This window comes from Synchiropus splendidus, chromosome 8 (genome assembly GCF_027744825.2).
Source record: "Synchiropus splendidus isolate RoL2022-P1 chromosome 8, RoL_Sspl_1.0, whole genome shotgun sequence".
NCBI classification, from domain to species: Eukaryota; Metazoa; Chordata; class Actinopteri; order Syngnathiformes; family Callionymidae; genus Synchiropus; species Synchiropus splendidus.
This window is the reverse complement of record NC_071341.1, coordinates 16,315,340-16,338,353: the sequence shown is the minus strand read 5'-3', so window position 1 is coordinate 16,338,353 and position 23,014 is coordinate 16,315,340. Positions and strand designations below refer to the sequence as shown.

Here is a 23,014-nt window from a genome sequence, read left to right as displayed (position 1 = left end):
GAAAAAAGACTAGTTTCAATTAGTTTCATTACAGCCACTGCTTGTTTAGCACATAACACGGTGGATAAGTGCCTCTTTTTGTCCAGTCTTTGAATTTCCTCATCAACTTTTATTTTAAAGCAGTGTGTGATTTTGAAATATTACATTACATTATTTGTTTTAACTGGGGAAAAAGGCAACAAGAATTTTGCCTTCTCATCATAATAAGGACTCTAAAATGACATGACTAAGCAAAGAGAAATAAAAACACTGAACCATCCTGCATATTTACCTCCACAACCTTTCATGGACCTCTATTATTCGGGTTTTCTGCCAGTTGAGGAGAGCATGTCCAAATGTTTTCAACTAGTCTGGGTAAGAGTGAGCAGCCGGGTGGTCTTCCCACTCTCACTGGCAATGGCTGTCGCTGCATGGTTTAGACCAGTGTTTTTCAACCTTATCAAGCCACGGCACCCTCGGCAAATCCCGAGGCACACCACCAAAGGAACCTGGGCCAAAGCGCAGCTATGCTTAAAGTCTTATAGAAAATCCCTATTCATTTGTGAAAAATCTACTGACACTCAGTTGTTATTTTGTCAGGCTATTTGCAGAAACAAAATGCAGAAAATGTATTTGTTTCAAATGTGTCCAGAAAGGGGCGGGCGATATGGCGAAATATATCATGATTTATTTATTTATTTACTTACTTAAAATAACTGTTTCGATTTTACCACCTTTTTGCATGGTTTTATTGTAGTTTTGAGTTTCCAGACAAATCCTCACCATTCTTTACCTGAACTTGCTTCATAAAAACAATGATTCTTTCTCGCTTCACATTTTGGAGCACATTTATTTTTCTGTGCATTTAGTTTTTGGCCAACTTTTAAACCACAAAATTAACTTTGACAGTCCATGAGTATCAATAAATTTTGAAGTGAGACGTCACATTAGCTGTTAGCTCTTTTAGCTCTGAGGTGCATTCTTTGACATCGCGGGCCCAGCAAGGATCAAATGAGGTGAAACTGGATCATTTTCCCACGGCATACCTGACTCTCTTTCATGGCACGCTAGTGTGTTGAAAGACGCTGGTTTAGAGAGAGACACAGTAAGTCCCCTGCCTGTTTGGATGGTCTTACTGCAGAAGTGATGCTGGTAAAGCGTTACATAGTAACGTGTTACATGTTTTTAAGCTCAGATATAAAAACACCTCAAAATTGCCTTTGCAGTTTTGTGTCGATGAAGAGGGCTGTTGTCGGCTGCTAAATGTAACTTGCAAACTAACTTGTAATCTAACTTAGTAACTTTTGAATTAAAGTAATTACTAAAGTAACTAAGTTACTTTTAAAGAGAGTAAGCAGTAGTCGGTTTACTATTTCAAAGTATCTGTGGCAACACTGCTCCACCTTCTTCCAAATGTTTTTTTGGATCAGATAAACCCTAGAGGACGGTCATTTAAAGTGTGCATGACAAGCCGGCAGCAGCAGTTGAGCTGGAGGCCCTCTGAGGACCTTACTACAGTCCTATACGCTTCCCTCGATGGCTGCCGTGGTGCCACAGTCCTCTGCACCGTCTGTGAAGAAGTTGCATCAGTATAATGCAAGCAGCTGTGATGCTAAACGGACTTGATGTCAGAAATATTAGGAGACGTAAACTGTGGTTTACTTCCTGACGTTGTGCGCTTGACAAGTCACAGATGAAAATACAAACACGTTCCTGTTGGGATTTGATGTCCCAGAAACCAAGTCACCTTCCGTCAATGTATTTTTAGATTTGCAAGTGAGACTTTGAAGCGAGATAATGAATGTAACTGGATTCAGACGTGTGAAGGATCTCAGTGTCAGTGTTGCTGGATAGAGACTGCACCAAGACATCATGTGATCTCACTGGAGGTTAGTTTGAGGCCTGAATAATGTTTTTTTATGGAGTCTGACTGGTCCTATTACTGCAGCCGGAGTAGGGCAGTCAGATTCATGTGCTGGAACCTGCAGCTGGTGACACTTCCCACAGTGAGGCATCATTAACTGTTGAAACCTGAGAATCTGCTCCGAGTTTATTACCCCAGGAGTCCAGTTGTCAGTGGGTGAGTGTGAAAACGTCACATTAATAATGTGAATGAGAATATTCTGTGGGCTGAAAATCTGCTATTTTCTCTTTCCAAACCGCTGTATTTCACCGCAGTCTTCAAGATTCACTGTTTATGAAATGTCGCCATGGGCAAGGCCAACATTTTAACACTCACCTGCCCAGTGGACCCACAGTGCCACCTCCTCATCTCTCAGCCAACACTGTGAAGTCAGAGTAGCTTTTAGCTGGCTAGGTGTCCTGGGGATGCCCTGAAAATGATACACCTTCTCGTGTTTGTCAGCTTGTTTCTGTCACAAAATTGCATCAGGCAACATTGCATCATTTAAACATGGAGCCTGGTGTAGTTCCTACTTCAAACAAGCGGATGACGGACACCTGTAACTTCAATCTGATCAACATTTGTGGGCGTGTTTCTATGGAAGGTTTGAACTTTCCCCCCTGGTTGGGAAGACGGAGGAGGTTCTAGTTTCAGAGTAGAGTATCATCACAGAGAGACTGACTCCGGTTCTAAAGAGGAATATTCTTCCTCGCAGTAGCGCGTCTGTCAGCCATGACAGTTCTCAAGCAGCATACAGTTGAGCCGATGCTTTACTGTGCAGCGAGAATGTGGAAACACTAAAACAGTGCTGACATCATTGTTGCATGAGACAAGAGGAAGAGTACGGCCAGTGGCTCAGATAAACAGCTGTTTTAGATGACGGAATTAGATGAGTGAATTTACTCCCAAACGTGTCGGGTAACATTCATTGCCGTCACATGACGATCTAAGAAACAGAGTTATCGCGTTACTCCGGCGAAGTTCGGACTTTTAAAACGCATGTAAACAGCAAAGTCTGACTGCTGGAGAGAGATTTGAATTTCTCCTGGTCGGACTACGCCACCTGGATAATGCGGTTAATAGCGCAACTAAGCTAGCATGTAGCCAAGTAGCTGGACTATGTACAGACTGTGATGATGTGCGGTTGCGCAAGCTTCGGCCACGCGGCGGAAATAAACTCCCAGATGAATCATGGTCTAATGATGTCTATGAACCTTGTTTACAATCGAGAAGTTGTGTGTAAGCTGATGACATTACCACCACGTTAGCAACCGTCAGGATGGTCGCTAAGTGAGTCAGGGCTCACGCCGGTGATCAAAAGTGAGTCTCCACATCTATCATCTAACACAATCTCAGGAATATTTCAATGAATTAAACTTAAAGTTTAATTCCAAAACCTGGTGACAAAGCGTGTTCACGATGATGACAGCTCCATGATGGTGATGCTGTTGAACCATCGCTGAGACACGCTGATCCTGGACCTCTGAAGTGAAGTTAGCCAGCCAGTGGGCACCATCTCAGTCCACACAGTTCAATATAACAGCCTGAAACGGCTCCTTGCTACCTGTCAGCTTCCATTGCTCTTGCTCTCTCGTCATGGTGTTAAATAAAAATAAGTGTTATAAAAACCATCGATTGTCCTATTATGGTTCCCAAGTGCGCTGTTTTTCACAATTTTATGTTTAGTCAAAACTAAAGTCAAAGGCTTTTTTGATGTTTATGCTGTGGTTTTTTTTTCAAATAAAACTATTTTCATGAATAGAACAAGCTCTGGTATGAAGTTCCTTCAGTTATTAAATATAAATATAAAAAAATCCCCAAATGTGCAGCAAGTAGAGTAGAACTAGTTCAGAAAGTGCAGATTTTCGGGAGGGAACTTGCTAAAACCCTGGATGGGCGTTAGCCAAGTCTTCAAGATGGGCGCTCTGATTTTTTTTGTGATGCCTGTTGCGTGTTTTATGTTTGTGTTCTGTGGGAGATGGAAGTCATAATTGAGTTAGCTGACTCTTAATTCTGGAGTGATGAAGAAGGCGATATAATAAAATCAGTTCAGAGTTTATTGAGCGAAGACCAGGCAGAGACAGTCCAGACCTGCCGCTTGTGTTGTCTCCCACTCGTGGTGACCTCAGCGCCCAGAGCTCCTGACTCCTCTTTAGGACGCCTTCTGCATGGCAAGGCAACACTCCTCCAAGGTTGGAGGCCAAGTCTTTTTGCTTCTCAATGCTGGTCTGTTTTGAATTAGCCTGGGTCTTCTGCGTCAGATAGAGGACTTAAATCTCTGTTTGTTAAGTCTCACGAAGGTGGCATTTGGATCGGGTTGAAACACAGATGGCTTTGGTTTGACCTTTAGCAGGGTGTTGCCTCGTCCAGGGTTACCATCAGTGTCGGGCAGATTAGCGCCCTCTACTGAGTTGGTTAGGAATATGTAACTGTTTTTGGAAACCTCTAATAAGATGTGTGCTGCACTGTTGATCTAAAAAACACACACTTGGGTTTATTCAATGAATATTCAGTCAGTCTGTAAACAAAAACAGTCTGCTGCTGTTGTCTGAAGCTGTACACTGAGGACTGAACCTGCTGGATGACGAGAAAGGTTTCCTGAAGCAAGGGATGAAAGTACCTCCCTGATTCTTCAGCAATGTATCTTAAAATACTGCAGTATTTTGTGTGAAACGTGCAGGCGCAGCAGGTAGCCGACGCGATCGTCTTGTGTCTCGCTGAGCTCATTATTTTGATTAAACACTGTTGGTCACGGTCCTTCAGAGCGCCGCGCTCTCCACATCGATCCCACCTCTCCACTCCTCGCCGGCACTCGACCATCAAAACAAGAAACGCCTTCTGGTCATGCGGGTCACATGACAACCCGACCGGGCTGTGGCTGAAGGTCTCCTCCGTGAAGCTCTGCAGGTTTAATGGCTTGCTGAATGAAAATAAGATGTAATGAGTCCCTGAGTGAGTTTATCTGCTCCTCCACGGAGTTCAATCCAGATCCTCCGCCCTCCTCCATCGCCGGGATTTTAATATCCAGCCTGATGGGACGGCACCGACTGTCTGAATAGAATGGAGCGCAAAGTATTTTTAGTAGAAGCAGAATGAATTATTGAAGCACTAAGCTCTCTCCTATAGAGATAAAGCCAACTAGCCCGCAGCGCCACGGGAAATGTGTTGAAATGAAAGTCAATAAAGCAGGTTATTATTGAATATTGTTGGTACAAGACTCTTTGAATGAAGCGCGGTTCAAATGCTTTGACTCCATTGCCAGTTTTGAGGGGATGACTTGTGCGCTAGCGCTAGCATGCTAACACTGTAGCAGCAGCAGAGCTGGGATTGTAGACCCAAGGCGCTGGCAGCAACCCTGACTTCACAGCTACTTTCCGAAGTCGACCTGCTGTCTTCGTCGTTGCCATGGCGATGACACGTCCCAGCAACTCCATTGGCTCCTCACTGCATGTAAATCAAGGTAACTGACTGAAATCGGGGGCGGTAGCTTAAAGAAGCCGCTGCCTGAGTCCTAGTGTTCCCTGCATGGAAACCTGGTCACGGACCCTCACCTTTACTAACTCATCATCTCGAGCGCTGCTCTTTCTGTCCTCCAGCTTCTTTATTTTGGCCATCACTTGCGTTTGGCCTTGTGTGTTTGGGGCAGTGTAAAAATCACGATGAGTGTGGCCCAGGCCAGAAAATCAATATGAGTGGTGGCCCCTGATGCCGGACCCTGGTCTCTTATTAGCCACGGGGTCTTTTATTCTATTGACTGTTTCCATGCAGGTGTGTGTGTCTCAGAGCAGTGAGTTTTTCACAAGTGAGCTGTAAATATACCTGCGCAGCGTGTGGAAGGGTGTGTCTCCGCTGTTGTGTCCTTTCTAGTTGTGTGTTTCTGCCTGCAACATGATAAGACCAGAGTGACGGAATATGGAGGAGCAGCGAAGAACGCTGCACACACACCATCCAATCTCTGAGGGAACATTCACGACTGTCTCCCACACAACCTCTATCTGTCACCGTAGCTCCATTTAAAGCACAAGGTTGCTGCTTCCTTCCTCTCAGTAGAGATGCCAGACGCACACACACCCTGGTACTCCTATCTTTGTGGGGACATTTCAGAGCCACCCTACACCTAACCGTCCAAAACAAATGGTTAAACTTAACCAGGACTCTTAACCAAACTTAATCCCAATTATAATGACTTGCCAAAAGGTCTCTACGAAGCAAGATGTCCTCACAAGTATAGCTAAACACGCGTTTCCCAGGTAGTCTTCTCTATCGCTGTGTTCACTCTGAACACCACTGGTGTGATGTATAGACACAATTAACACGTTCATCTCCATCATCTGTCGAGTCACACCCACACTTTGAGTCCCCATCCACCCCCCAACTGTTGCCCAGCAACTGTTGCCTGTGTTGCCCTAACTACGTTTACATCCGTCCTCCTGTTCCTGCCCTGAAACACCACTCCTGATATGGTCCCTGAAGTCACAACCCACAGTGGGAATGGGCTCGATGCTCAGAATCTGGTTTCATGTGTGGGCTTTTCTCATTTCCAGGGACAATACCCTGTTGGTTTGCCTTCTACTACCTCATGAAGACGCTGCCCCTGCAGCCTGGCAGAGTGATTGACATGAATTGGAGGGTGTTTGATGCGCTCCCTGTTTAGTGGCCCTGCACTACAACCTCACTGACATGTACTGACTTTCACCTGCTGACCAGTTTGAACTTACATCTGAGTCTTTTATAAACACTGACGCCAGGAAGTCAGCGTGTGTGAAGAAAGCGTACTGCATTTTCTCATTGTTATGTTCATTGTTATGTTCATTGAAACTAAGTTACTGCTCTTCTTCTACCTTACGTTGCGCTGCTGCCCTCTGCTGGGTTCACTGAGGTGGGCTATTGATGTCATGGGATGTCAGGGAAAAAGAGACATGAGAACAGACTATGTTTCAAAGAGGTTAGTAGGAGAAGTGAGCACATGTACCTGGCTTTCCTGCTGGATCAATGTGCCTGTGACAAGAGGGAGTTCTACTGTAAGGACCACACCTCTGTGGGCACCATCAGGCATGTTTTATTTTCTATTCTATCATTGACTATCCGTGCCATTTGACCTTCAGACACTGCCCTCCACTCAAGCTTCACATCCTCCATCACCTCCTCCACATTCCACTGGAGTCTCTCTACACTGAGCTTCTGGAATGAATGGCGCAAGTTCCCATTATTTCCAATGGTAAAAACCTCTTTGGGTTTTGGCTTAAACAGAGGTTTCACTGTAGTCAATGAAGATGGCTGTCTGAACCAGTGTTCTTGAGGAGGTTCAGTCTGTTTTCCTATTTAAAATAAAATGCTGATCTGTTGAGTTCTAGTGAGGGACTTGATGTCCAGGTGATTGACTGAGGGAGGTTCATTAGAATCCTTTTTAGTTTAAAGCATCCCTCACTCTTCTCTGAGAACCTTAAGCGTTCCAGCTTTCAGCCACCAGACAGTACTTTAAGACGAGTGTGTGCTTGGATGCGTTTCCTCCGGATTGGAATTCATCTCATCACCTCTCCGTCGTTACCCAGCAGCCTTTTATCGGTCAGGAGCTCTCCGGTCTTCCAGGCTTGCTGACCTCACACACCCTCTCTCTCCCTTTCTCCTCCGCTCCCTGGCTTTTGTGCTGCCTGATCAATAGTCCGATATTTACAGCCTCATTCTGTGATGCCCGGAGCTCTGGCCTCTATCTCAGCAGGCAGGCCTGGAGACAGGCGGTGAATTAGCCGCAGATGCCTGGACGCGCTGTCACCCCATCGTCCCTCGCTCACAGACTTACCCCACTGGCCGAGCGGTTTTCCAGCTCCTGCTGAAACATACTGGCACTATGATTTCTGGAATAAATTATTAAGCAGTGAAGTATTAAAGGATTAAAGATGCGCCTGGTAAAGCCATTAGCTCCTCAGGATTTCCCATCACTGGCGGGTTATTGTATTACTCGATGAGAACACAACCCCGATTACAGAACTGGTTCCCGCCTTCAAAATCCCTCATAAAAGCGGAAAATTGAATTCAAATTGGAGATTTCATGCTCCTTATTTCAGACTGTAGGGGTCTTGAATGCATCAACATTCATGAACGACGACTTCCATCTAGTGTGGTAACGCTCAGCACGTGCTCCATGGCTGTGAAGAAGACGGGACGTGAAGTAGCCGCTGCGCAGTGGGATGCTGTTGATGTAAGCTTTTCCAAGGAAATGAGATTAGATTTCTTTCACTAGTTGTTGTCACGGTGGGGTGTGGCGGGTGCGCAGGTGAACAGTCCACCTGGAAGTTGGTGGAATGGTGGAACAGGGCTGTTTGCAAACTTGACTAACCCCTGCCCATCTCTGAGTGGTGCTGATCAACTGGGTTTGAGCTGGATGGAGCGACAGAGCTGACTAGTAAGTGTCAATAGCGTTTTTCGAGTCCAAAGTTTGGACATGGCTTTACTAAGTTGGACTTGTTACGACCAGCACCATCTCATCCAGGGGGCGTCAGTTTCGTGATCCTGTTGAATCCACAAGCAACTGAAGCCCGAAACAACCCCCTGTTTTGCTTCGTCACAGCGGAGAATCCTCAGAACCTCCCTCCGGGTCCATGGCGCCGGTTTGATCACAGACATCCTCTCACTTCAGAGTAAAAACCAAACATCATTCCAGTCTTTCTCTATGCAGAGTCATGACTCTACTAGACCTCTAAAGGAGCCAAGAGCCGAGTAGAACTGAGCCGAGAGAGTCTGAAGCGAGCTGGTGGAATAGCCCTGTTTGTCAGTGGTACAGAGGGTCTGCCTCTTGAGACGCTTCCTGGATGTGCTCTGGGAGCAGGGTGTTGCACCCAGGCTACACTGTCGTGTGGTTTGATTCTGCCCATCAGCAGAGGTCAGGTCCAGCTGACAGGGATCCAGATGAGACTCTTATGTGGGCACTGAACCTGCGCCCGTCTGCATGAAAAAATCCAAAAATCTGTTCTTTACAAGCTGCAGTTTAAACTCTTACCTCCAGAGACTGAAGAGTCTGAAAGCAGGATTACATCCATCAAACGAATTTCCTGACTCCATCTCTGTGTCGCACCCCCCTCTCTCTCTCGTCTTTAACTCACATTTGTTCTCCTCCCGCTGGTCTGCTGTGAGGAGGTGCGATTACTTTCCTGCAGCGATTGTTTTGGACTCGTTTCTTGGGTTAGCAGTGTGTCTTGGAAAAGTTCCTCCTCGGTAGGTGTCGGGAACAACCGAGCTCCACTGCGCTTGTGATGCCTCAGCACTTTGTCTGATGAATCTCATCATATCTGGGAGGTCACCTGTAGTAAATGTAAGCGGCACAATACCTCATTGCTGAAACAGTTCCGAGGTCAGAGGCCTCCTGAGCCCTGCTCATAAATCCTCCTGGCATTGGAAAGACCAGAGCTGGGTTTAGATTATGAGCGTGGAAGCACACGCACACCCACACACACTCCCCCCTGCTCCCCTGAGCTCTTTATAAATATTAGATATTGATCTTCATCTTCAATTTCCAGTTTTCTGCAGCGATTATTTCTGCTAAACAGTGAGATGAAATCGTCCCACGTATGGTTGTGGCGGTGAAGCCGATGAATTAGCTGCTGGCTGGGGATGTGGGTGTTTATGTGTCTGTCTCTTTTCTGTGAAACTGCGAGGACAGGTTTGTCCAGTGCCCCTTTTTCATCTGCTCGCCTATCTGACATGTCTCAGCTTCACTGTTTTGACGATTTTTGACCAGCGGAAAAATGTCCACAAACTTACAAACTTCTCGAGTTGTTGTGGGAAAAATAATCAGACAAATTCATGTCCTGCTCAAGAGGATCTCACCTTTCCTTAGCTTGGTTAGTCTCTGCAGGGTGTCCTGGGTTGGAACCAGGTGAGGCCTGGAGTGGCTTCTCCTGGAGGAACAGAGGTTCTACTCTGAGTCTGTCCTGGTGCGCTGAGCTGAGTGCGTCTTCGGGTCTCTCTGAGGCTGGTGACCGCAGGTGAGAGGAGGTATCCACTAGTCAGTGGAGAGCTTTGTCTTCTGGCTCAGCTCTTCACCTCATGACAGGAGGCGCTGCACCGATTTGTCTGTTATCCTCACTCTCTATGAGATACTTGTCTGCCTCTGCATGTATCTCATCTCCAACCAGGACCAGGACAGTCTACCTGTTTCCAACTGAGAACCATGGTCAGAATTAAGAGTGGCTGATCCTCATCCCAGTGTGTCTTTCTGTCTTTCTGTATGTGCTAGAGCTGCACTATCAATACTGCTCACTCTGCCCATCTGTACTACTGCACAGCGAGGTGTCACATGACCCGCCCAGGATGCTATCAAGCCTGATGTTTGACGCAAATTCACATGCTACATGGTCAAGCTAGCGAGAAATGTCAGTAGAAGAGAAACGTACAACAGCGTTCCCCTCTGAGTTCCCTCTGAGTTGCACTTTGTTATTTCACTCTGTAATGGAATGTTTAAAAATTCACCTTCTGGTTTTTAACATTTATTTTTAAATAATTATGCTTTATTCATGTTTAAAGTTTAATTTTACTTTGGTCACACAGTATATTTTAAAGTTATGAAAACACAATCGTCCCTTGCATCATGAAAAAATGTGATAAAAATAAACAAAACAAAACAAAACAATAATGTTTTTTTTTTGTGTGTGTGTGTTTCAGGGCGACTGAAACGTCACAAGCCGATGAGTTTGATTCAGGTGAGTGAACACATTTTTTTTTTTTCCTATCCTTGTGGGGACCTCTCATTGCCATAACCCTTTTCCCAGCCTCTCACCCTAAACCTAACCATCCAAAACACACGGCTAACCTGATCCCCACAAGTGTAGCTAAACCAGGTACACACACACACACCGTCATGGTGCAGTTTTATTCATGAGCAAACGTTTCATCCCGACGCATGATGTTTCTGTCACATTAAATTGACTCACTTGCGTTTCCTGGTGACTACAAGCGAGGGAAAAACACAAGTGCATATCTGAGAGACATGTGACCTTTTAAGAAAATCAACATTCTAATTGAGAGCATCACTCCCGGACTCGCGATGCTCCGCTGCAGGTCTGGATTCCGGCTCACATGTCTGTAAGCTGCAGCTCCGGCTGCTGTCGCAGAGAATAAACCCAGTGATGTTTGAAATATTCTTCAACTCAGCCTGGTGGATTGGTTCTGTGTCCCCTTGCCACCAACAATTGTGTCTGCCTTCCAGAGGCTTCAAACATCGCATCCTGTGAGTCGTCTGGGATTTCATGATAAGCTCGAAAGGAAGCAAGTGGTAGGAAACTGAATGAACATTTTGATTCACCTGAGAAGTGGTGGTGCCTTCAGGGAACACAGTCGTGTGGTGTTTCAAGAAAAATGCTCCAGTTAACATACTGTTTTAAAACCGTAGAAGAAAGAAGTGACGCCTGTCAAAATTCCCACCTCCACCTGTGACATTGAATGCAACGTCCCCCTGAGCTTTGCACAACAACCTGTGAAGTGGGTCTGGTATCGGATCATCAGCGGCCGTGTGTGTGTGTGCTGGGGTGAGTGCGGAACTACTCTTTTGGTTTCATAATATCAAGTTGGAAATTGTTGATCAAAGGCCGAGGATGGTAGACACTTAAAAGTGTCGTGCAGTGCGTGGAGATTTTGTTGTCTCCATAATGAGGAAAAAACCTCACCGTTTAAACAGAGGAAGAGTCACGCCGAGGCTGCTGAGATGCTGATGCCAGCTCTTCTTTCTCTTTCCTTCACTGTGAATATTAAACATCCCACTGCTGCCGTTACACACACACTCATCTGTATGCAAGAGAGAGTGTGTGTGTGAGAGAGAGAGAGCTCCTTACTATTCTCCACCATCATCTCCTCTGGATGTGTGAGAACTTGTGAAAGTTGCTGGAGAGTCTACAACCAAGAATACTGAAGCAGGATTATCAACTCGATGAAAATGCATTTGATCAAACAGGGGTTTCACTTAGACACTTGCTGAAACGTGAGTTTTTCATGAGTGGCAGGTGAAGCCTCAGGCTGTATTTTACCCTCACTGCAGACCCGATTCTATCCTGTTTGGAGTGTAGCACTAAAGAACATGGTGTCCAGCCCGCGACCCCAGTTCTCTGCAGCAGCGTGTTTGTCTAACATCGAGTGTCATCGAGGCAGCTGACAGACGAGGCTGTTGCTTCTCTAATTCATGTCTGCAATTGTTGTCCCTCTGTTTTTGTTACCTTGGCCAACTGAGTCATGAGACATCCTGGAGCTGTCCAGACCTCTCTTCTAGCTCTATAGGAGGTCTCATCCTCCGAGTGTTGCTGACATCAAGTCTAGCATAATAAGACAGTAGAAGTACTGTTTTCATTCAGTGTAAAATTCACAACGTGCTGCAGACAAGTGTGATTCTCAGTCTGGTCAAACACCGGCGCCATCTTGTGATGGAGCCGTAGGTACCGACTCTGTCAACAAGCACGACAGAGTCCCAGAAGCGGTGGAATATAGGTGAATAAGGAGTGACTTGTCAGCCGTTTTGAGGGAGAAGAGTAGGTTCATGTAAACAAAAGACTTTGTTATCCAAAACACATGATTCTGGGAGTGATGACTCAGTTTCACAGTTTCTGATGCTGCAGAGTTAGTTACAGAGAGACATTGGTCCATAACAGTGAATGGTTGAATGAAAATAAAGTTGAACTGGGTGTTAGAGTAGAGTCAAGTACATATATAGTGCAGGTTTTGACACTGCTACTTTCATATGGTCCTGTTTACCCATGGGTGCATTCGGTTTCAGAACCAGTTTGAGGCGAACTTTCAGGTCAAAAGGTTCAAAATGATGGCTCCAGAGTACTGACAACGCCGATGTTGGTTTGGCATCTCCTCTCTCTTGTTCTCCTGAACTTGAACGTGATTCCAGAGGATGCTCTTGAGTCTGACTGATCTGCTTTGAGAACCCATCAACTGTAAAAAGCACGAGCTGTCTTTCACTCAGCCTCTCATGTTCTGGGAATTGCACCATAAACCTCTTTTAAGGCTGAAACTCTGCACATTCGCATTCACCCCGGGCAGCTGTGAGTTACGAGCTAATCGATATTTCTGGTGAGAGTTCCTTCTTTTCCCGCTGTTTCCTTTGACAGTGGCGTCGAATCAATAATATGTGAACCGTGTTTGTCACTGCTGGATCAAGAGAAGGGGCGGGGAGGGTCAGAGCTTCCCGCTCTCCCCTTCTTCCAGCTCTGACTGGCCTACAGAGGCTTTCCGAATCCTGAGCTGCTTCTTTCACCCCTGACTGGTGGTGTTTGTGCAATCCTCTCCTTGCCGTCTGGCTCAGCTCGCTTTTGTCTCAACCCTGCAGAAAAACATGTCAGTCATTTCTTTCATTTTATGTGTGTGTGTGTGTGTGTGTGTGTGTGTGCAGTGGCTTCTGCCTGGATACAGTGGAGCTGTAGGAGTGTGCAGGTGGGAATCGTCCAATATTAATTGGCTTTTGTGGAGGAGACCGACGGGGATTGTGTGTATGGGCGCCTGCGTGTTAGCAGCCATGTGGATCCATGATCCAGTGTGGGTCACTAACATGCAGTAACTTGCTGGTGGAGGTAGCATGACAAGCCACAGTGTAACTGTCTGTGGAGAAAGGTTTGTTGCTGATGCAAACACCTAACATGAGACCGGGTCAAGACCAAGACTTTGTGGGCCTGAGACTGAAAAAAAGGCCAATGCCAACACCAAGACCAGACTGAGCATAGGATAGAGATTCATAATTCATAAGTCATTGAGACACATACATTTATTTCTTACTGCAAAAGAAATGGTCATTTGTTCAAAATACATGATAAAATGAAGTGTGTTCACTGGAACTCACTAGTGTTCAGTGTAGTCCTGGTCTGGGTCTCCACCTCATTGGTCTCCACTCGGTCTTCTGTCCTCAATGTCCAACCTGTCCTCACTCCGGTGGTGGGATATGTTGACCTTAGGAAAGTGGACTTTTGTGTCCTACACTGAAGAAAATGATTTGGTGAAGCAAAGATGTGACTTGCACAGACTGGAGGCCCCGGCAGTCTTTTACATTTTCACCAAGAGATCTTAATCACCACATATGTTGGTCCTTAACTGTCAACAGATCAAAATAAGCAGCTTATTGAGCGTAAACTTGACAGACACGCTGAAGTGGAGCAGCGCTTGCACTCACCTGAGTCGTCCTCCCAGCCAGTGGGTGTCGTTGCTTGTTTTCATGATGCGACAGCAGAGTCTTCTTTGATCAATGCTAGAACGAAAGAGACACTTTTGAAGATCTTCTGAAGTCAATTCTAGTCCCACCTTCTTGTCCTCCTTAACAGCATCTCCATTTTCCTGCTGTCTCCATCTCCATTCATGCTATGTAAATAAAGGACCATGTGAAAATGTGACCAGCCACGATGTTGGGAGACGTTGATTCATGTTAAAATACCATTTGACCTTTGAGCCTGAGTGGCAGCTCTTGGACTCCGTGGAGACGGTGGCTGTTCCCGGAGTCAGTTCAGTCACGCTGCCCTTTAAAGCTGACGTCTCTATTAGTTCTTCAAGTTTTGGACGATCAGAGTGGAAAGGTTTCCAGTCCTGAAGACTGAACCCCGGAATCAAAGAAGCCAAAGAAGCGTTATGGAGGGTGAAGAAGAGGAGGTTTGCTTCTGCGTCTGCAGACTGGTTGAATCTGAATCAGCAGTTCTTAATAGCTCCCGCCTCATCTGGCTTCCACTCTCCCAGTCATCAATCCCGTATCCTCCCCTCCCTCTTTATACCTCATCTATCCTACCGTATTCTCTTCCTCCATGACCCTCCCTCCTCCCCTCATGTTTACCCTCCTCCAGCTGTTCCACTGCTTCTTCTCTCCTCCTCTCTGTTCTTCACTGTCGTGCGAGTCCATCATCTCTTTCTCTCGCTCCCCCGTAGCCGTCTTCTGTTTCCCTCCATCCAAGTCTTTGTGTATGTCTCGCTGCAATGCAGATCTGTCTGCCCACACCCAAATTCTGCTTCCCCTCCGGCCATCCATTCTTCCCCACACATCCTCAGATTCAGTGGAGGAGCGCGCCGTTTATTGTTTTGTCATTGACCCAGATTCAACTTCTACTCCCCAGATTATGACACGTTTGTAACAAATGGATGAAGTCGTACTGTAGTTTCAGAATCGCGGTGAATTCTGGCCGGTTGAGGTTGAGTTGGTGGTACAAATGCTTGACTGCATGAAGACAGAATCGGTCGTATCTGCACAGGTCTGATAGGTCTTTCATCTTCAGTCCCAACGTCAGTAGATTGCGCCATGGGAGTGAGGCTGGGTTGAGTCAAGATGAAGGCAGCCGTCTGAGTCTAAGGTGTTTCAGTAGAGACGAATGCTTTCTCTCCAAACAGGGGAGTTGAACATGCATTCACACATCCAGATTGATTCTTCTGATTTCTGTCCAGCATGAACTTGGAAACTCTTGGATCAGCACCAAGAGCTTCACCAGCTTTAAACATACATACTTACATCTTCAGTTAACCCCTGCTGAGTCAGGGTTGTGGGGAGTGCTGGACTCCTGACACTTAGCGTGTCATAGTGAGCTGTGGGAGGAAACCGGAGTACCCGAAGAAAACCCACGCAGGCACAGGGAGAACATGCAAACTCCACCCAGACAGTTCCAGAGCTGGAGTTGACCCTGATGCACTTGCTAATTTTTTTTTTTTTATTAACACAATTTAATTTATAACTATGTGACATGGTGGTTGTTGTCTGAGCAACGGTGACTAGGGACGGTGGGGTGAAGGGCTCAGAGGACAGTAACCATTTCATTCAAGCAAATTACCACGTTGTTACAGGTTGCAATGCTATTAAACAGCCACTGTTTGTCGCCCAGAGTTCAGCTCGATGTAAACTGTGCTCACGTCCCCCCATTCATCACTGCGATTGCAGCTAGACGCCTTCAGAGCGACACACACCTACTCACACTCTCAAGGACGTGCATGAAAACACTGATATTGAAGTCTGGTTTCCACATCCTCCGTGGGCGTGCGTCTCTTTCTCGCACCGTTTACTCTGATAGCATGTGTCTTGTTCAATTGTAAATGAGGGTGGGAGGCGGTTCGGCTTTGGTGAACCCCTCGTGGCGCACACACACCTCTGCACACATCTTCTGTGGGTTGGTCGCTGAACTTGTTGTTTGTTTTCCACTCTGGTCTGAAACAAACATTTATTTCCTCCTGTAGCGGCGCGTGTGTGGAGCCGAGGCGGCCATGTGTTTGTGTGTGCGCGATGAAAATGGACAGAGTAATGAGAGGAGTATTAGCAGGCAATGAGGGAGAGCAGGCCTTTTGCAATTATAGAGCTGGATGATGAATGGCTGGCGCTGAATAGTACACACACTCACACACACACACGCCAAGTCCTGCAGGACTGAGACCGGCAGGGATGGATGGGGCAGGAGAAGGTCGACCGAGAAAGAGAGAAGGAGACGTGGAAGTCTTGTTTTTCCTGACCACAGATTGTTACACTTCCACCCGTCTCTTATTCGTCCCACGACCCGTGAAGTTGGCAGTGTTAGCGTTGTTAGCTTTAATGACCGGAACGGCGTCGGAGTAACAAGGTTTTAGTGGATGACAATAAAACTGGAAGTTGTTATTGGAGAAACGTTCAGTAGATGTAGTTTCTTTTTGACGTTAATGTTTCATTCAAAATAAAAATAAAAAAAAAAAGATTTTTGAGGTTATTATAATCTTTATTTTTGAATGCAAAAATCACATTTGCTAACATCCAGATCAAGTTGTGTTATGACCTCACAGTTCCATGACAGGAAGCCCGTACTTATTCAGGCCTTCTGCTGAATAGATCTGCTGATCAGGCAGAAGCCTCCTGCTCCGACGCTTACCGTGTTGCTCAAGGGTCATAGGTCAGCTCCAGCGTGGGAGTGTCAGAGAGGAGTTCACCTGATTCACAAATACATGGCAGAGACCCACATTGGCGCTCTAACATTGCTGAAGATATCATAATGTGACATGATTGTTGACAACAAATACACAACACAGGTTTAGTGTAGGTCAGCAGAATGACAAAGCTAATCCAGGTCTTGTCTGGTTTGACCTCATTTTCCTTCCAAGTGAGGCTGTAGCCGAGGCTTTAAAACACACTAAGCAGAACAGGAGTCTGAACACCTGATCCAAGACTCTCCAAACATTTGTTGCACCACAAGTTTGAAAACGACAGAATTTATTTCCCAGATCGCCTCCCTGAGCAGCTTTTGATTCGCTGGCGTGACGTGTTCACTCACCCACACGTTCATTTCCATTAAACACCCAGACAGGCAGCTGCCGTCGTTCCATCTGAGGGATGAAATAATTAAAGAGCCGCTTGAATGAAGCTTTAGGGACGTCTTCAAACCTCCACAGAGAAGATGTGCCTGTCGAATTTCCTCTGTAAACACAGCTCAGCCCTGTCACCAGGGGGTGTGGCTGACGTCTGCAAAGTTGTCAGATGAAGCTACGATATCAGGTGAGATAGAAGCAGGTTGGTGAAATCCACCTCTACTGAAACAACATTTGAGCCGCTCAGATGCATTCTGAACCACAAAAGAGTTTTTAGGAAATAACAGTTTCACACCTCGTGAGCGCGAGCAGCCGTCTGTGGAGGCCACAGTTTGTTTGCAACATCAGGGAAGATATTAGACAACACAGTGCTTCACTCGAGGAGATGTGGGATGTTCTATCAGCCACTCGTCATGCTCTCTGGCTTTGGGCTGTAAAACATCATAATGTGTGTTCGAAAAGGAGGTTTTTGAGGGACAAATGCAGAGACGATCGCTGGCTGACGACCAGTACCACTTGCATGAGAGCGTGCGTCTCAAATCTGTATCTCACTCAAAGACACACATCTTGTACATGCATGCAGAGGCTGTTATGGCCCTGAAACTGAGTTTTGGGGCTCTCAAACCGGTCCTCACAGGGCTGCAGGGGTTGCGAGTTTTTTGTTCCAACCTTTTTACCAGATTGTCAGTTTGGTGCTGCTTGTTTCAGGTGACAACTGATTGGTTAAACTGTGTTTGTGTGGTTGGAACAAAAACCTGCAACCACTGCAGCCCCTTTGTGGATCAGTTTGAGACCCCACAGGTCTCCTTAACTAAAATCAACACTCAGAAAAAAAAGTGCACAAAACCAAACCTACACCAACTTGTAGCTGTATATGTGAGGTTTTCAGAATGGTATGTCACTCAAAGGTTTAAACTCTTTTTGAGGAAATCTGGATAATATGTTTGATCTATTTTCTTATCATCTGTCTGAAGATTTTTTTGCCATTTCCAAACGACATCTCTATTCTAATAATTCTTGCATAAATAAATAAGAAATTCTCCAAATAATAATTCTACAGATGACCACTGGTTTTGGTCTGACCAGACTTCTGAAGAAGTGCACTCAGGCTCAAAAACAAAGGCTTCAATGGCCGAATAGGCATCTGTCGAATTATTATTTTGAGAATTTCTTATTGTGGACCTCATGGTCCTTTGGAAATGGCAAAAAATTAATTCTACACACTAGAAAAAGTCACCAGAAAAAATGAGATTTGAAATAAATGGATGATAAGAAAATCGAGCAAAAATATATTATATTTTCTCAAAAAGACGACTTTAAATCTTTGAATGACATACCATTCTGAAAACCTCACATATATGGCTACAAGTTGGTGTGGGTTTGGTTTTATGCACTTTTTTCTGAGTGTTAAAGGCAAAGAAGCTGAATCTGCAGACCCATGTTGAACAGATCGTAAACTAGCCATTCCAGTTTTGATACATGTAGGTGCAGGTCCGCTTCCCCTCATATTAGTCAGGAGGAATCTAGGATCAATTGTGTCATGTCCCCCACACCCCAGTGTGGATTAAAGCTCCTCCAGAATCCGTCAATGTTGAGTGTTCTGTCGCATCATCCGGGAAGATGAGTGTTTTCCAAACCATGTTTCATTTTCTCCCAAAGATAAAATCTCCCCGCAGCCTCGGGGAAGCTGGGATTTAGCGTCCAGCTGCTTGCCGCCGCGTCCCTCCAGTATCATCACATCGCGCAGAGCCGCTCGCTAATCTCGCCTAAAGCCTTTATCATCATCCATACTGGACCTGTGGTGTCAGGCGGACGTGATGCTGCAAACAAATCGTTCTCAATCTCGCAGCACCACATTTGAATGTTCAGTTTGAGGTCTTCATTTTGTGTCTCTGATCATCTCTGACTGGAGATTTGGATTCAAACCTTGATGTCTGTTTTCGTGGTGTTCAAACATGTTCTGATGTCTAATGGGCCCCTCCCTCAGTTCTTCTCACACACGTCATGTTTTTATGTTTTGTGGGGACCTCTCATTGCTATAACCCTATAACGCCAGCCTGTCCCTCTAAACCTAACCATCCAAAACACATGGCTAACATTAACCAGGACTCTGACCCAAACTGAAACCCAGTAATAATGACACAGTCATTTGAAACCTCAAATTGAGCCTTGGATTTGTGGGGTACAGGAAAAAGGCCACCACAAAGGCATAAGAGCCGCACATAGAGGTGTGTCCCGAAAACACACACACAACATTTGTCTTCCTATCTTAGTGAAGGCCGTCATACATTGATATAACCCGATCCCCAGCACCCCCCCAAACCTAACCACTAACAACAAATGGCTAAACTTCACCTAAACTTTAATCTTTACTCTGAACCAAACTGACACCCAGTTATAATGACCCAGTTATTTTGAAGTTTTAGTCCTCAAAATGAAGCTTAACAAAGTGAGGACCGGCCAAAATGTCCTCACTCTGTTGATTTAAAAGTCATACAAGGTCGAAGTACAAGGATTCTCAGATTAAAGTAAACAAACAGTATCATTTTAAGACGCAGGGATGAAAGATTTAATTTAATTTAATTAAAGTGCCCCAACCACAGATCACCTCCAACACATTAATATCGTGGACCACAGAGGTTACAGTGAGATTATCAATGTCACCAACTCATCCAGAAACTTCTGACAGCTGAAAAAATGGACACAGATGGAAGAGAATTTGATGAAAGTAGAGCCAGTACTATGCTGTTCGAAAATAATCTTGCTTGATATTTTCACCCCAGGTGCGACACTGCTGACCTAGTGTGTTTACATATAGCTGTCACCTGTGTGGCCACAGCATGAACAGTACTCCACGCGGCGAGGAAAGAGCACTGCAGTTCCGTGTGAAACCCATTTCCCATTTTCAGACCAGTCACTGTTGTTCCGTCCCAAGAAAGCAAGGCAAAACACGGTAGGGAGAAGGAAGCCTCTGAAAAGAACATAGGTTAGAGATAGGAAAGCACATCATGAAGCCGAGAGTCGAGAAGGTCAGTCGTTCAAATGAAAATCCAATTCAGAAACCACTTGTACTGCTGAGATACACTACAGAGAAAATTGCGCCCGCAGAAAGTAGCTTCGCAATCACAAAACATGAACACGGACAGTGGAAAACACATTATTCTTGATTGTCTTCAGATCCGATTTGCTCAAGCGTGTCTCAGCCGAGAGACTGAATCACAGCTCACATGTTCGCCGCTGACACGCAACACGACCCGCTGCGATGGCATAACAGTGCAGAAGACCAACGAGAATCGATCGGCACGTTTGTCCTCGTGAGACTCGGCGCTCCCTGGTGAATCAACGCTCCAGCTCCGGGGCCAGAACGTCTCATCTGTCTCCCAAATGTCAGTTATGACATTTGGCTCCAGGGGATTGAAATCTGCGGCGAGGAGGAGGCGGAGTCTCGGCAGCTGCCTTGTTAAGAGGCATTAAAAATGTTGTGTTTGTTTGTTCAGAAATGTGCGGTGAGCGCGACATCATCCATCCGGAGTTGAAAATAATTAGCAGGGTTGAACATCAGCGTCTGCCGGGCCTCATTAAAAACTCATTAGAAAGAGAAGAGACGAGGAAAGGAATCATTGATTGATATTGACCTGCATGGACCAACGCCTGGCCACACGGAGCCACAATATCTTCTTGTTATTAAAGTGAACACGTATGTCAGGCACTGAGCCGGCAGATGTTGAGGTGCGAATAAAGAGGGTTCAGAGAGAACATGACACCGGTCGCCGTGGGCAACCACCTGGGCCAGCAGACCGAACACTGAAGAAAACAGAGTGAAGGCCGACACAAGAAGACGCATCTCTGTCGCTCAGAGTTTCTGATCCTGGTTGATGCCTTCCTGTGTCACTCTGTTCCTGACGTGAGAGTGTTTAAATCAACACACTCTTGCGTGTCACGTGATCATCTTCATTCCACCGCTGGATGGAGAACTCACTGATCCAGGACCTGCCAGCCCAGGTGCCCTGTCAGTCTCCCACATGTCAGCGTGTTCTTTCTAGCAAGTCTTTTTCACACCTGACTGGATGTTCTTCATGAAGCGCTCTGTCAGCCGGGCTCCTCAGAGTCGGACCTCTGAGCTGGTCCGAGCAAAAGCTATTTTCTCTGAACACTGACTTCCCTGTCAATCAATCAGAGATGGAGAGAGTTTCAAGAAGGGAACTCTGATTTCTTTCCCTGAGAGCAGGAAGTGAGGAGATGCAGAAGAGTCCTGCTGCCCCGCGCTGCCTGCTGTGCTCCTCTTGTCTCACCTGCTCCATTATTTTTTAATGTGCGGCTATAAATCCAGGGAGAAGCGGTGATCAGATATTCTCCTTCATCTCCCGTTGAGAGGAGGATCCTCACCAACTCTCCTTTTGATCAGTTGTTGCACCACCAACTAAACGGACATCCAGGAGTTGTATCAATCCCTGAGATCCATAAAGCCTGAGTCATACTTGTAAAATTTTGTAGAGTTAAAACGAGACAGAACTTTTACCCACCGAAGTTATCTCAGTTCTCTGATCAGCTGAAGTCCTGTGCCTCTCTGGAGTTCTGAAGAGGAATCGTTGTTAGTCAGACTGAAGAGTTTTTATTGAGCTTCTTCACTCAGCTCCAATGAAAAACTGTGTGGAAGACTGTGTATTCTGGATTGGGCTGGTGGTGTAGTCAGGACTGCAGACTCCTGGTTTCCTGCGTCGACATGACTCTGGATCATAACTCTGGCTTTCTTAAGGAAGTGCTTTCACATTCCTGCTTGGATTGGATTGTGCCTGAATTGAAAGTTGAATACTTTACCTGTGAAAAGTGAAGATGATGACGAGATCACGAGTGAATGCGTGTAGTGAGTAGATGAACATTTGTAGGTGTGCAGTTCAATCGTGTTCAACCGACTCGTTTGAGGTACAAGAACATTGACCCCCCGGCACAGGGGGGAGAAATCATAGCACATGGGGACCCCATGCTGCTTACTGTATGCACTGGGGAGAACCCTGATAACCTTTACCCTGGCCACTTTCTCTGTCACTGTCCAGTGACAGGCTGCCGGTGCGTCAGGAAAAACCAATGTTGGTGCATCGATTGAAATTTACTTAATATTCTTAACCCTCTTTGGACAAAGCCGCAGTGACTCAGTCATGACGTGGTGGGTCAACGGATACTGAGGCCTATCGAGTGCAGAGGTTCCTGACCTTCTGCTCAGTCAGTAGCCTCCAAACTTCATGAGGATGGCACATGCAGAGCTTCATGGACTGGGCCCTGTTGCAGGCTCATAGTGAGGGTTGTTATTCAGGATCTGGGTTTGGTCTATTACTGTACCTAAAGATTTGGGAGAGGGGCACTTCCTGTTCTGACTCGTGTACCTGTGGTTAAAGATATGGATGGATATGGAAGGATTCTGCTGACCTCACCTGGGCGGACGGCCTTTGGAATGGAGCCTGCGAGTCTTTACGTCCACCATCAGCATCTTACCTTGGAAGTGCACTTCTGGAGGACTGAACTCGTGGCAGCTTTGTCAATGTTGTCTTAAAGCCATCAAGATAGGGGTGTCATTTCAATTTCATGCTTGCAAAGGCAGACCAGCAAGTACCTTGGGCTGGATGGAGTTTGTCCTACGTTCGGTCCATGTGAGGATGCCTGTGAGTGGACTCCAGGGAGGCTGGTGACCACAGAGATGTCCCACTGGTAGAGCTGGAGCGTGGAGCATTAACGGGAGAATAGATGAGAGGTGACACCAGTCCGAATTGTCGGGAAGATGAAGCGCCTGAAGGAGAGGGGGAGGCAGAGGAGTGGGCACTGCAGCTATGTAATTGGGGGAGACACCCGAGTGCCTGATTAGAC

At 46.1% G+C, this 23,014-nt stretch overlaps 1 protein-coding gene across 2 annotated transcripts in view; it reads left to right on the top strand.

The window, feature by feature from the left end:
• LOC128763398 (sodium/calcium exchanger 2-like) overlaps positions 1–23,014 on the top strand; it is a 72,398-nt gene that overhangs the window by 22,461 nt on the left and 26,923 nt on the right. For both annotated transcript variants that reach the window (XM_053872162.1, XM_053872161.1), the window contains exon 2: positions 10,541–10,578. The gene's annotated coding sequence lies outside the window, so the exon portion shown is untranslated. The remainder of the gene's footprint in view (positions 1–10,540; positions 10,579–23,014) is intronic.